The sequence below is a fragment of the Lactuca sativa genome, chromosome 3 (assembly GCF_002870075.4).
Source record: "Lactuca sativa cultivar Salinas chromosome 3, Lsat_Salinas_v11, whole genome shotgun sequence".
NCBI classification, from domain to species: Eukaryota; Viridiplantae; Streptophyta; class Magnoliopsida; order Asterales; family Asteraceae; genus Lactuca; species Lactuca sativa.
The window spans coordinates 214584776-214600715 of NC_056625.2; positions in this window are offsets into that span (position 1 = coordinate 214584776).

The following is a 15940-nucleotide window of genomic DNA, read 5'->3' on the forward strand; positions in this document are numbered from 1 at the left end:
AGAAAAAAGATCAACAAAGAAAGTAAGGACCTTCACATTAACCGATTCAGAGTTGCAGTTATCCAATGCATCGAAAAAGACCAAGATATCCCCACACTGAGAGCCAAATCTGTCATCAAGTTCTTTTGAAAGATCTCCATCAGACATGAAAAACTTTAGCAATTGTGCCCTTGAAGGATCCTTTATGATGCTGTCTATGATATCAACAGCTTTGGAGACTCCACATTCATTAACAGAGCTATCAACACTTTCTCTTCTCTATCTTTTTGCTCGTTTTTTCTTTTATTTCCCATTTTCTGTTCAGTCTTGTCGCGCACACAAAAACACCATCTAGGATGTAGGACGACGTTAGCTCAATGGTAAATTAATTAATATCTGTATATATATATATATATATATATATATATATATATGTATGTATGTATATATATATATATATATATATATATATATGTATGTATATGTGTCTAACAGTGTAAGTGTCTAAAGAAAATGACAAATTATCTTATGTTTCAGATGGTGATGCTTACTGTGTATGCGTTCTTATACGGGAGATTATATCTCTGTTTAAGTGGATTAGAAAAAGCTATTATGAAATCACCAAAGATGCAAGGAGATAAAGCTTTGAAAGCAGCCATGGCTTCTCAATCTGTTGTTCAACTTGGTCTTTTAATGGCGTTACCGATGATTATGGAGATCTTACTAGAAAGAGGCTTCAGAACTGCACTCGGTGACCTAATAATCATGAACCTCCAGCTCTCCGCTGTCTTCTTCACCTTCTCTCTTGGAATCGGTGTTCCGGCGAACAAAAGCTGGGAATCGTGGTGGGAGGAAGAACAGGACCACCTCCGATCCACCGGTACAGTCGGTCGTCTGACGGAAATCCTCCTTTCTCTCCGATTCTTCATTTACCAATACAGTATCATGACGATGGCTTAGGGTTTGCAGATGGTGGTGTGGGGGTCGTCGGTTGCTTTACAGAGAGATATGAAGTCGAGACGAAAAGACGAGATTGACCCATCTGGTAATAAACGGACTCGGGAAGTTGAACAAAATGACTCGAGATTGACCCATCTAGTAACAACGCTATTGATGCCATTCCTTCCATTGTCGACTGTTCATCCTCCACTTCCTCTACTGCTACTTCTCTACCATCTTCTATTTTTTCTGTATTTAGACTTGAGAGTATAATTAGGGCTTTTTCTAACAATTTCAACATCGAGTGGGAGATATGGTGGTTCCAGTAGGTAGAAGTGAGGGAAGAAGTAGGCAGCAGTCAATGTCGGGAGGGGGAAGGAAGGAGCGTCCATAATTTGGGCAAGAGGGAAAGGAGAAAAACAAGGAAGGCGGGATTTTTAATTTTTTCAGAATTTCATTTCCCCTACTGTTAAAGGATGGAACGCGCGTTCCATTAAAAATTATAAAGCGACATCCTTAGACGACGCACATTTTTTTATAGGTGCCCTCCGTATTTTTTTTAGACACTAATTTAAGGGCGCTCAATAATGCGTGTCTTCTATCCTTAAATTTTTTGAAGAGATGACATTTTTCTAATGTCACTCTCCTTTGCGTAACATAGATCAATGAGCGTCGTATTTTGCGCGTCGTAAAAGGCCTTTTTTCTAGTAGTGACGAATGGTGTCCAACACCGGAGCCATCACGATCAATCGCAAACATACATCTCGCAATGGGGCGCTCTCCGCCCTGCGACTCAGGGTGTCAGCTACCACATTAGCCTTGCCCGGATGGTACAGGATCTCACAATCATAATCCTTGACCACATCCAACCACCTCCTCTGCCGCATATTTAGGTTAGGCTGATCCATCAAATACTTCAGGCTCTTATGGTCTGTGTATATCGTACACCAAACCCCATACAGATAGTGATGCCAAATTTTGAGGGCGAACACCACTGCCCCCAACTCTAGATCATGGGTGGGATACCTCGTCTCATGAGGCTTCAGCTACCTCGTTGTGTATGCTATCACATGCCCTCTCTACATCAGCACCGCTCCCAACCCCAAGATTGACGCATCACAGTATACCACAAAGTCCTCCATCCCCTCTGGGAGGGCTAACACCGGGGCTTTCCATAACCTTTGGCGAAGCGTTTCAAAGGAGGCCTGCTACTCGGGGCCCCATGAAAAAGCAACACCCTTCCGGGTCAACCTGGTGAGTGGCACTGCGATCTTAGGGAAATCCCTGATAAATCTCCGATAATAACCTGCCAACCCTAAGAAACTCCTGATCTCGGAGGGTGAGCTCGGCACCTCCCAACTCATCACTGCCTCAACTTTGGCCGGGTCGACCAATATCCCTTTCTAGTTAACGAGATGCCCTAGGAACTGGACCTCTCGCAACCATAAATCACACTTGGAGAATTTGGCATAAAGCCTCTCCGATCTCAGAACTCCGAGGAACTCCCTCAAATGCTCCTCATGCTGCTCTCTAGATCTCGAATATACCAAAATGTCGTCGATGAATACAATCACCGATCGATCCAGCATCGGCCAGCACACTCGGTTCATGAGATCCATGAACACTGCCGGGGCATTGGTGAGCCCGAAAGGCATCACCACAAATTCGTAATGCCCATAACACGTCCTGAACGCTGTCTTCTGGATGTCCTCATCTCGCACCCTCACCTGATGATATCCAGACCTCAAATCGATCTTGGAGAACCAAGATGCTCCCTGTAACTGATCGAACAAATCCTCGATCCTTAGCAACAGGTAACGGTTCTTGACCGCCAGCTTGTTCAACTCCCGATAATCAATGCACATCCGGTGTGAACCATCCTTCTTCTTGACAAAAAGGATAGGCGCTCCCCACGGCGAGCTGCTCGGCCGAATAAACCCCTTTCCCAGTAGCTCCTGAAGCTGCGAGGATAACTCTTGCATCTCTGGAGGTGCAAGGCGATAAGGCACCTTGGCGATAGGCGCAGCCCCTGGAACCAAATCGATACTGAACTCCACTTGCCTCACGGGAGGCACACCCGACAACTCCTCTGGAAATACATTCGGGAAATCATGCACTATCAGAACCTCCTCAACTGACCTCAGCCTCTCTGAATCAACCCGCGTATCCATCACATACGCCAGAAAGCCCTTACAGCCCTGTTGTAGACACTGCCTCACCCTAGCGGCCGAACAAAACGCTGACCCAAAACGTGTACCCTCGCCGTACACCGTAAGAACTCCCCCACTAGGGTCTCGTATGGTCACCAGCTGCTGCTCGCAGTTGATAACCGCACCGAATCTGCTCAACCAGTCCATGCCCACAATGACACAAAGATCACCCGTCGCAATAGGAACCAAATCAATCGGGAACTCAACACCGAAAATCTCGAATACGCACCCACGGATAACCTCTGTGGCATATATCAGCCTCTCGTCAGCTATGGAAACTCTCAGAGGCCGACTCAACGCCTCACGACTAACACTGATATGCTGACTAAAAGCCAAGGATACAAAAGACCGAAAAGCACCCGAGTCAAATAACACCAAGGCAGGTACAGAATTCACAAGGAAAGTAGCTACGCATAACATAATATAAGCATAATATCTCAACATCAAAATAAATACACGAAAGAATACATACCAGCCGAGACATCGGGCGCTGCGCGGACCTCCTCCGCGGTCAACTAAAAGGCTCTCCCTCGTGCCCTCGGCGCCTCGGCCTTCACTGGCCGACTCTCGGTAGCTCTGATGGCGGCAGGGGCAAATCCCTGAGGTGCTCCCTGAGCTGATCCCCGCAACTGCGGACACTCTGCCTTCCGGTGTCCGGTCTGGTTGCAGTGGAAACACACTACAAACCCCTTGGGGCAGTCCTTGGCCATATGCCCCTCCTTGCCACACTTGTAGCAAGATCCAGCTCTACAAACTCCATCATGACCCTTGCCGCACTTCCCACAAGTGTGGCCCCTCTGGCTCCCTGATTTGGGATCAATAGGCTTGGCCCGCTTGGCTGCCGGCTGGGACTGTGCCGGTCGTCGATCCCTCCCCTGAGACTCTGCCTCCTCCCTAGCCTGAGTCTCGAGCTCAATATCCCTCTTCCGGGCATTTGCCTGAAGCTCGGCAAATGTCCATTACGAGGAGTTCGCCACGAACTCCCAAATGTCTCGCCTCAAGATACTCAAATATCGGCTCATACGTGCCTGCTCAGTGGACACGTGCTCAGGGCTGAACATCACCCTCTCGTGGAACATCCTGGTAATCACCGTAACAGACTCAGTACCCTGCTTGAGGGTCAGAAACTCCTAGGCCAAACGCTCCCTCTCCACCTGGGGAACGTACTCCTCTTGGAACATGGCAGTGAACCTCTCCCAGGTCACTGCCGCAAGCTCAACAGGTGTAAAGTGCGCCGTCACAAACATCCACTAGTCCTTCGCTCCCAAGCGAAGCTGGTTCAGCGCGAACCGAACTCTCAAATGCTTAGGAGATGATCAAGTGAAGAAACACCCCTCTATGTCTGAAATCCATCTCATAGCCGCCACGGGGTCCTGGGTCCCATCAAACTCCGGCGGTTTTGTGTTGCTGAACTCTCGGAACAGTAACACATCACCACACTACGGCCTCGAGGCAGCAAAAGCTGCAGTGGCTGCTGCAATAGCAGCCTCAGAAAGAGCAGCATAACACTCGTCGAAAGTCTCAATCAACATGGTCTTAATAGACCCGAACATCTCTGGTATCTCTTGATGGATAAGGTGTCTAAGTCCATAACTTATTTGGTATTTACTTGACCCGACCCGACATGGTCCATTTGGGTTGCACTTCACCCGAACAATTTACGGATAATTTTATTAGATTTATACACATATGTTTATTAATATATTATAAGTTATAATATATTAATATGAAGTTATCTTATTTAATTAGTCTAAGTCTTAAATTAATTATCAATTTATTTAGAGATTAAAAGGAAGACTAATTAGATTATGGGCTATTGGTTTTATATGGTGTGGGCTAACACTCATTTGTTAATGGGCTAGGCTTGGATGGAAGTCCATGGATGATCCATGGAGCTTTTAACCCATGGATCCTTGGAAAAGGAAAGGTCATGGGTTATTAGGGTTTCACCCTAACCATGTACACTATATAAGCATGCTTATGTTGCATGAAATAGCCACTAGTGTGTGTGCATGTGTGTGGCCGAAAATTGCAAGTGTGTGTACACTCTCTAGAGTTTTCTAAGTGTTTGTGGTGATTTTCGATTTCCATTTGAGGCATTCACACTATTGGTGCTTGGCTCTGAAACTCCAAGGAATCAATCTCATCAAAAAGGTATGTAATCTCATCTAACTCTTTTATGTTTATACATTCCCCATGCCATGTTAGATAGGTTATGAACCTTGGAAAATTATTATTTTGCATGTATTTAGACAAACATAGATCCAAGGTTTATTAGGGTTGCATGCACACTTAGGAAGTGTTAGATTGCTCAAAACCCAACAGTGGTATCAGAGCCTAGGCTTGCTTGTTTGATACTTGATGCAAAATAGTGAAAAAAGTTGAAATTGTTGCTGTCTGGCTGATGGACTCACCGAGTCCATGGGGGGACTCGCGAGTACAAGGCAAAATTCATCCTACTCGCCGAGTAAGTTCGTGCACTCGGCGAGTAGAATGATCAGAATGCAGAATTTCGACTTTTGCTGCTGGAAATGGGCTAGAAACATTACCCTAAACTGTTTTGGTGTTTTAAAACTTGTTTTAGTTGGTGTAATGGTTGTTCTAATCCATTTACAATATCATATATCAAAATTCCATGATTTTATGTGTTCATATAATTCTTGAAATTTTGATGATCATGTTCATGTTCTTATGAATTTAGAAGATGATAGGAAATATTTGCTGAATTGTTTAGAATTAATTCTTGATCATTTATGTGTTTTAATGGAGTCCATAATTTGTCCTCAAGTTATGGGTATCCAAAGGTCACTTTTCTTTAACACACATTTAAACACATAAGTTACATGAAAATGAAGAGTCTTCATTTTTATGAACCTTTAATTCATAAGTTATGAAATGAAAAGTTTTTGGATAGTTACAAAACTTGCCCTCAAGTTTTGGAATTTGTAAAGTTTCACACACTTTAATAAACTTTAATTCCAACCCTTAGAGTTTTAATAGTTAAAATTCAACCCTTATACTATTTATTAACATTAATGGTTAATTATTATATATATGTATAAGAATAAGTCGTTCTACCGTTAGTAGGCCTCATTCACGAAGCCGGTCTATAAGGTGGTATAAGGTTGTTGCCTATAAAATGGCAACTTAATGGGTGTCCACTCTCACCCACCGCTTGCTTGACTGGTGGAGGGTCGTTAGCCGAACGGGTAGGACAATGACTTTAAATCCTCATTAAAAGTATAATGATTATTATAAAGTAACTAGACCTTTTAATTCCCAATCTTAGTTATTTTAGGAAAAATGTGAACACGGTGCTAGTCCATGGAATTCACACTTTGTACCTTACCAAGTCGTTGGTGGAGCGTGTGTGGTTAACCGGCACACTAACTTGGACTAGTAAGGATCACGAAGGGTGACTTAATGTTTGTCATAGATCAATGGAGCGTGTGTGGTTAACCGGCACATTGATTAGGTGATAATATTAAGGGAATCAAGTGAATTAGCATGGTTATTCACACCTTGTTTTGTGATCCTCGGCATCCCAGTCACAAAACTTGAAGGGCACAATCGAGATTAAAACATGCCATTGAAAAGTTCAATGAATCTCAAAAGAATCTAGGAATTTCAAATCCAATTAAAACCTAATAATTCATTTTGTTTTTCATGGTGGAAATTCGTGAATCGTCATTCACCTACCTTTCAAATATATTATTACTTAGATTACGGCATCGCTCTAATAAGTATAATATATTGTGATTGGATCCTAGCCTTAATATTACATTTGGGTGTCTTATTAAGGATTCTATATATGTAATCTAAACTTGCTTTCTTCTTTCAGATGTCTTCCAACACTAATCCTTTGGGCTCTAACCCAACTGGTTCTTTCTCTCTCATGAATCTTTGTGGGAGGGTCATCTTTGATGGTTCCAACTTCATGTATTGGATTAGGAACATCAGGATGGTTACTCGTTATGAGGACAAGGAATATGTCCTCGATAAGGAGTTAAAAGAGCTTGATGAGTCTACTGCTACTCCTGAGGAGATCGTTGAATTCAGGACACATGAGAGAGATGCTACTAAGGTGGCATGTATCATGATGGCCACGATGACAGCCGAGCTCCAAAAGTCATATGAAGATTTCTACTCTTTTGAGATGCACCAAGACCTGATGGAAAGGTAGCATCAGAGTGCTCGTCAGGAGCGGTATGAAATAATCTCCTCCATAATAACTACCCGCATGAAGGACGGTGATTCCGTCACGGCTCACATGCAAAAGATGCAAAGGTATGTGGACCGTTTGTTGAAGCTGAATGTGAACATCCCTAAGGAGTTGGCAATTGACATCATTTTGCACTCCTTACCATCTTGTTATGACCAATTTCTTATGACATATCATATGAACAAGGAGGAAGTTACCCTCAGCAAGCTTCAAGGACTCTTGAAGACCGCTGAAACCGGTCTTAAGGGCAAGGCGGTTGTTACCTCTACTACTCCTACTCCAACATCTACCCCTGTTTCGGCTATCGGGCAAGGCAAAGGGAAAAAGAGGAAGCACCCTTCGAAGGGTACCAAGGGAAAGTCTCTTGAAGGCTCCTCATCGAAGACCAAGAGCGGTTCTGTCACTCCTTCTGCCATTCCCAAGGATGCTGATTGCTACTATTGCCTGGACAAGGGGCAATGGAAGCGAAACTGCCCTAAGTACGTGCAGGATCTAAAGGATGGGAAAGTGAAACCCACCCATGCAGGTATTTACACTATATTGTCTAAGTACTCAACATATTCTAACTCTTGGGTGCTTGATACAGGATGTGGTATTCACATATGTTCTGATTTGCAGGGCCTAAGAAGAAGTGAGGATGTGGAGCACGGGAAGATAAACTTGATCATGGGGAATAGGAAGGCTTCACCTGTTTCCAATATTGGAGTTTATACTTTGTTGCTTAATAATGGGTTAAAATTAGATTTGAATAAATGTGTGTACTCGTCTGAAATGGCGAGGAATATTATTTCTTTTCATGCTTTGTACAAACAAGGTTTTACCTTTTCGTTTGATAATGAATGTGGTGGTATTAATGCTTTCTTTAAAAATGTGTTTTATTTTAAAGCATTACTTTGTGATGGTGTGTATGAAACTGTGTCGATTGTAGACAACTTAGGAAATAATGTGTTGTATATTGATTCTTCTACTAGCCTAGATAAAGCATCATTATGGCATTGTCGTCTTGGACATGTAAACAAGAAACGCATAGGCCAACTCCAAAATAGTGGAGTCTTGGAGTCATTCGACCTTAAATCGGATGATAGTTGTGAATCTTGTTTACTTGGAAAGATGACAAAATCACCCTTCACTGGAACTTGTGAAAGGGGTGAGGGTTTGTTGGACCTAATACATACTGATGTATGTGGGCCATTCAAAACCGCCACAAGGGATGCTAATCGGTATTATGTGACTTTTATTGATGATTTTAGTAGATATGGGTATGTCTACTTAATCAAACATAAGTCAGAAACCTTTGAAAGGTTTAAGGAATTCAAAAAGGAAGTAGAAAATCAATTGGGCAGGAACATTATGATGCTTCAATCCGATCGAGGTGGTGAGTATGTTAGTATCGAGTTCCTTGACTATCTTAAGGAGTGTGGGATTGTCTCACAATTGACTCCTCCCAGAACACCACAGCTGAATGGTGTAGCTGAGAGGCGTAATCGAACCTTGTTGGACATGGTTCGCTCTATGATGAGTCGAGCTTCGCTACCAATCTCTTTTTGGGGGTATGCCTTAGAGACTGCCGCCCATATCCTTAATCTAGTCCCTACAAAGAAGGTTACCAAAACACCTCATGAGATGTGGACTGGGAAGGTTCCCAATTTATACCACATCAAGATTTGGGGTTGCGAGGCTTTCATGAGGCGTGAAACTCATGATAAGCTCGAACCCCGAAGTGAAAGGTGTATTTTCATCGGCTACCCACAGAAATCTTTTGGTTACCTCTTCTACGGACCCAGTGAGAATGTGGTCTTTGTAGCAAGAAGAGGGGTCTTCCGTGAGAGGGAGTTTATAAGACAAGGAGACAGTGGGAGGCAAATTGATCTTGAAGAAATTCAAGAAGCAATTGGTGAAGGAACCTCAGACACTAGCAATCAACCTGAGGAGGAAACTCCTGTTGAGCAAGCTGACAAGTCTGTACCTCCGAGGCGTTCCACACGGGTTAGGAACACACCTTCGTTTTATTATGGCTTTCATATTACTACGGAAGTTGATATGTTTATCAGCGATAGTACATTGGTAAATTTGGATAAACCTAGTAGTGTTAAGGAAGCCATGGCAGGCCCGGAGTCTGCTAAATGAAAGGAGGCTATGGACAGCGAGATACAGTCCATGTATGACAATCAAGTTTGGAACTTGGTTGACAATGTACCAGGCCGTAAAACAGTCGGGTGCGAATGGATCTTCAAGAAGAAGATCGACATGGAAGGAAAAGTGCATACTTATAAGGCTCGACTGATTGCGAAGGGTTTTACTCAGACTCAAGGTATTGATTATGATGAAACCTTCTCGCCGGTAGCAAAGATTAAGTCTATTAGGGTTATGTTGGCCATTGCTGCATTTTATGATTATGAAATATGGCAAATGGATGTCAAAACCGCTTTCCTTAATGGAATGTTGGCTTAGGATGTGTACATGAATCAGCCAGAGGGTTTTGTCAATGCCGAGTACCCTAATAGAGTATGCAAGCTTGAGAAATCCATTTATGGATTGAAACAAGCATCTCATAGCTGGAATCTTTGTTTCGATGAGAAGGTCAAAGAGTTTGGCTTCTCGAGAAGTGAAGATGAGTCTTGCGTGTACGTTAGAGCTAGTGGGAGTATAGTTAGCTTCTTGGTACTGTATGTGGATGACATACTACTTATAGGAAATGACATCCCAACCTTGCAGGAGGTTAAGTCCTGGCTTGGAAAGTTCTTTGCTATGAAGGACCTAGGGGAGGCTGCCTATATCCTAGGGATAAGGATATTAAGAGAAAGGAGTAAAAGACTAATTGGACTTAGTCAGAGTACCTACTTGGATAAGGTGTTGAAAAGATCCAATGCAATGCCAAACTGAGTAAGACTCAGAGTCCGAGTACAGAGGCAGAGATAGCTGAGATGAGCCAATTACCGTATTCTTCCGCTTTTGGCTCGATCATGTATGCTATGACTTGTACCCGCCTTGATGTGGCCTTTGCTTTGAGCATGGTCAGCAGGTATCAGGGGAACCCTGGCAAGGCTCATTGGACCGCGGTAAAGAACATTCTCAAGTACCTGCAGAGGACTAAGGATTGGATCCTTACCCTTGGTGGGAGTGATCACTTGAGAGTATTAGGGTATAGTGATACTAGTTTTCAGACTGATAGGGATAATTTCCGCTCTCAGTCGGGCTGGGTCTTTACCTTGAATGGAGGGGCAATTTCTTGGAAGAGTTCCAAGCAGGAGACGGTGGCTGATTCAACTTGTGAATCAGAGTATATAGTAGCGAGTGAAGCAGCGAAGGAGGCGATATGGCTGAAGAACTTCATCGGAGACCTTGGAGTTGTACCAGCTATTAAAGAACCTATGGAGATTTTCTGTGACAGCAATAGTGCGGTTGCCTTATCCAAGGAACCAATAGATCATGGCAGATCCCGACACATTGACAGAAAATATCACTTCATAAGACACAAGATTGAAGAAGGACTCCTCGTGGCAAAGAGGGTATCGTCGGATGAGAATCCTGCAGATCCCCTTACGAAGGGACTGACGAAGGTGAAGCATTTTCAGCATGCGAGGCGCATCGGGCTGAGGGACGATATTAGTTTTACAGATTAGATAGTTTTCCTGAAACTTGTAAAATGTAATCGACGTTTGATGATGAATAAAATTTGTGATTTATTTATGAGTAAAATGTTACTATCATTGTCAATTATTTACTATTTTTTCAGTTTTTGCATGTTTTGACTTCCAGAATAATTAATTTATTCAAACCTCCACAATCGGTCATACGTCAGAAGTAGGTATGAATCAAGATTGTCATGAATTGGGTTTGTAGATGGCTAAAGGTGTTTGGACATGGCAATGGTTGCTGAAACGTTCATGAGTACTCATAAGTTATGAGTATTGGTATAAACCCACGCTCACTTGTATCACTTCATGGAATTTATCTCGAGTGATCGTGAGACGATAATATCATATAAGTCTTCAAACCTAGAGATATGAGTTGTTACCTATGAGTTGGTTGTGCATTGATTGCACGTAAACGCATCAGAAACTTAATGTTATAAAACGTTCCTTTGTGTACAATTTAACAAGTAGTAGAACAACCATATGAGTCGAAGTTTATCTGTTCCTTCTAGAAATAGAAGCGATATCTGGGCCCCTTGATGATTTTGTGTTGACCCATGTACCGGGCCCGGTCAGAACTAAACTGATGTGTTCAGTAAATTTTTTTGTCAAACAAATCGGAAATCGACAAACAACTGCCAGACAATAAGCAAGACATAGTTCCATGTGTTTGTCCGGCTGATATCATGAGAATAGAGGATTATATGATCACTTGTCTTAAAATGGCGCTTCATAGTTTAACAGAGTTTTCGAGAGCTACGATTGCTGGTTGGTTCCTGAAGTTATATAGGCAAATACAGTTATTAGACTTATCTAAGTGGGAGTCTGTTGGATAAGGTGTCTAAGTCCATAACTTATTTGGTATATACTTGACCCGACCTGGCATGGTCCATTTGGGTTGCACTTCACCCGAACAATTTATGGATAATTTTATGAGAGTTATACAAATATGTTTATTAATATATTATAAGTTATAATATATTAATATGAAGTTATGTTATTTAATTAGTCTTAGTCTTAAATTAATTATGAATTAATTTAGAGATTAAAAGGAAGACTAATTAGATTATGGGCTATTGGTTTTATATGGTGTGGGCTAACACTCATTTGTTAATGCGCTAGGCGTGGATGGAAGTCCATGGATGATCCATAGAGCTTTTAACCCATGGATCCTTGGAAAATGAAAGGTCATGGGTTATTAGGGTTTCACCCTAACCATGTACACTATATAAGCATGCTTATGTTGCATGAAATAGCCACTAGTGTGTGTGCTTGTGTGTGGCCGAAAATTGCAAGTGTGTGTACACTCTCTAGAGTTTTCCAAGTGTTTGTGGTGATTTGTGATTTCCATTTGAGGCATTCACACTACTGGTGCTTGGCTCCCAAACTCCAAGGAATCAATCTCATCAAAAAGGTATGTAATCTCATCTACTCTTTTATGTTTATATGTTCCCCATGCCATGTTAGATAGGTTATGAACCTTGGAAAATTATTATTTTGCATTTATTTAGACAAACATAGATCCAAGGTTTATTAGGGTTGCATGCACACTTAGGAAGTGTTAGATTGCTCAAAACCCAACACTCTGCCCTGATGGCCGCAGCCACCTCCTCATGGATGATCCGACGAATCTCCTCATCACTGGCCCCACTGCTCTCAGGCATAAGACGTGTCCTCACCATGATCTACCTCTAAAATACGACATACGATAAATTAGAATCCATTCGAGCATACTCACACTCGACAACTCATTCCTCCTTGATCCTTGGCATTCCAAAGATTCTTACTTGGGCTGTACACCACCCCGGTGCTTTCAGTAGTACGGGCCTAATACTACTGTCCGCACCGTATCAAAATACACCCCAAGTCCCCTCTACGGATCCCAAGTTCCAAGTACTCTATTATGCATAATCCACTCTGTAACAGATCTCTCATAAGCCCCTTGCTGCTACTTACTCACTCTCAAGCATCTCATAGCAGCTCACCTTTCCCTAGGCTAAGGCATCACAAATCAGGCCACCCTAGTCCTAATAGGAGTACCTAGCCTACTCTAGCATGAGAATACATCATATCAATATCATAACACATAACATGAGGGTATCTTGGGAAATCACCGTTCGGGCGCGGACTGATCGTACACACATCTCTGCTCTGTGTTTTTCCAAAACTCTTTTACTCTTTTTGAAAATGTTTCTCAAATCCTCAGTTTGAGTTCAAATACGCCCGATGGTGTACTCGAATCCCTCAAACCAAGGCTCTGATACCAACTTGTAACACCGCAAATTTCAAAACAATTTTTCGCATTTTATAAAAACATAATTCATTTAATATTCATAAAAACATCAATGTTTGAAACTCAATACATGACACATAAAAATCCCAAGATCTCATAACATAAAAATCCCGTGTGTGTACTGATCAAGCCGACGCCTTCCCACGATCATCACTAGTACCTGAAACAAATAACACCAAACACTGTAAGCACAAAGCTTAGTGAAAATACCACACGTAGCACATATGAGCCACTCGAGGCTATAACTCTGTGGGTCCGTGGACCCTACTATGTGAACCCTCTGGTTCTAACTCTGTGAACCTTCCGGTTCCAACTCTATAAATATGCACATCATAAATCACATAGAAATAATACAGTACAACAGATAACATACATATAGCATACAAATACTCTGTCACATAACTCGGATTACCTACTCAAGGTAAAGTATAGTGAGAAGACTCACCTCGCGTATCTTGATAACTCGCAAATCCCTGAAATCACTCGCGCTCGATCCCCCGAGCTATAGTCCTCCTATAACACAATATATCTCTAATTAACACTTTCACAACTAAGGTTGACTAACCCTATCAAGTCAGCACTGGTCAACTCTGGTCAATGGTCAACGGTCAACTTTGACCGGACTCGGCGAGTGCACTAGAGCGACTCGGTGAGTTTATACGTGTTCACTGACTTCCTCGGATCCTCTCTCGACACGTCAAGTACTTCCCTAACTTGACGAGTTCCACCTGGCGTGAATCGCAGGGCCACCACGACTCAACTCGCCGAGTCTCAAGAACAACTCGGCGAGTTCCGACTTGACTCAGCCCCCCTTTGACTCTCCCTAACTCACTAGGTCATCCCCCAACCCGACGAGTCTACTCGCTGAACCATTTACGTGAAACCCAATCCCTACTCGTCGTGTCTCAAGAACAACTCAGCGAGTTCATGCCATGCACAAACTCTATTGACCTCCTGAGGTCAGATCTGCTTCCCCAACCCATAGATCTGGCCTTCCCAAGCATGAATGTCACGTAAAGTTCGAAACTTGATGCTTGTATAAGCCCCACAAGGCATCAAAAGGAGATTTGGTCCCAAAAATGACAACCTAGGCCCAATAACTCCATACTAACACAAAAAGCTCCAAGGGTTAAGGTCTCTAGACCTCTTTGAGTCGAGATCCAAGGCACAAACTCGAAGAGGGACCATTTGCTTCACATAATCTCTCTCCAAAGGGTTTAGAAAACCCTAACTCTAAAGATCAACCCTAAACCTGAAGGAGGTTCGAACTATTACCTCAAAATGAAGCCTCTGGACTCTGGATCTGCTGGAATCTCACCTCCTCCTTGCTCTTGTCACCCTCTTCTTGCTAAACAAAGGATACAAAGATCCAAAAATGACTTCCTCTCTCTCAAAGCGATTTAGCTCTCTTAGGGTTCTCTCAAGGGACTGGTAGCCACAATGGGAGGCTATAAGTGCCCTTAAATAGGCTCCAAACCCGGGGAATTAGGGTTTCATTAAACAACGTGGACTCACCTAGTCCACTTTTGGACTCGCCGAGTCGAGACGCGAAGCCGCGCCCAGAACCGCGATCATACTCGGCGAGTTTGGGCTCCAACCCACCGAGTCTCCTCACAAATCACCAAAAATACCAGAATAAATAATACCTGGGAATCCGGGCTGTTACAATTTGTGTAGCTTAATTATTGATGGTGGGAGTTGTGTGAATATTACTTCTACAGAGATGGTTGCGAATTTGGGATTAGCTACTGTTAACCATCCTAAGCCATGTGTACTTCATTGGCCAGATGATGAGGAAAGGGTGAAAGTAAGGAAATAGGTTCGTATTACTGTAACGATGGGCTCGTATGAAGATGAAGTCTTGTATGATGTGCTTCCAATGGACGCTTGTCATATTGTTTTTGGACGTCCGTGGTATTTTGATAATGATGTGATACATAGACGACGAAGAACTGAAAATGATTTGAAACATAAATTTAAGAAAATTGTGTTATCGCCTATGTCTATTACTAAAGTGGGATCAATGCTTAGCAAAAAATCCATAAAACCAAACCTCGCCATATTGGTTAACAATGGAAAAGATGGAAAAGTTATTGATTAAGACGATACAATGGGTAAGGGAAAGAAGGAGATTGCAAAAGAAGAAGGTGATAAGACAAAGAACGAAACGAAGCATGTGAAAGTTGATTCTCAATCATTTCTTAAAATGAATGTTCAATATGATCTTCATTCGATGCTAGAAGATGTTGAAGAAGTGTTAAGTCCCACTATGGTTTTGTAATTTAATCCTAATCATATTAAATATGTCTACTCTTTACTTAATAATGTTGCAGATTTGTCCGAAGGTGCAATTGAGGTTGTTGGTGATCGCATGGAATTAAGGACAATTCCTTCCAAAGGGGGAGGGAATGATGCGAATGTGAATGCTTGTCTCCTAATTTCCAATTCGGATCATGGTGAAGGGAAAACCTTTGAGATGGGTGTTGACTGCAAGAAGGGAGCTTTGGGTGCGAAAGATCATTTGAGTGTGAAGCGTCATTTAGGTGCAAAGGGTCATTTGGATGCGAGGGGTCATTAGGGTGTGAAGGGTGATGGATACGAAAAGGAAAATGGATTGTGACGCTGGATGCGAAAGGGTTCGGTGCAACTGGATATGATCGAT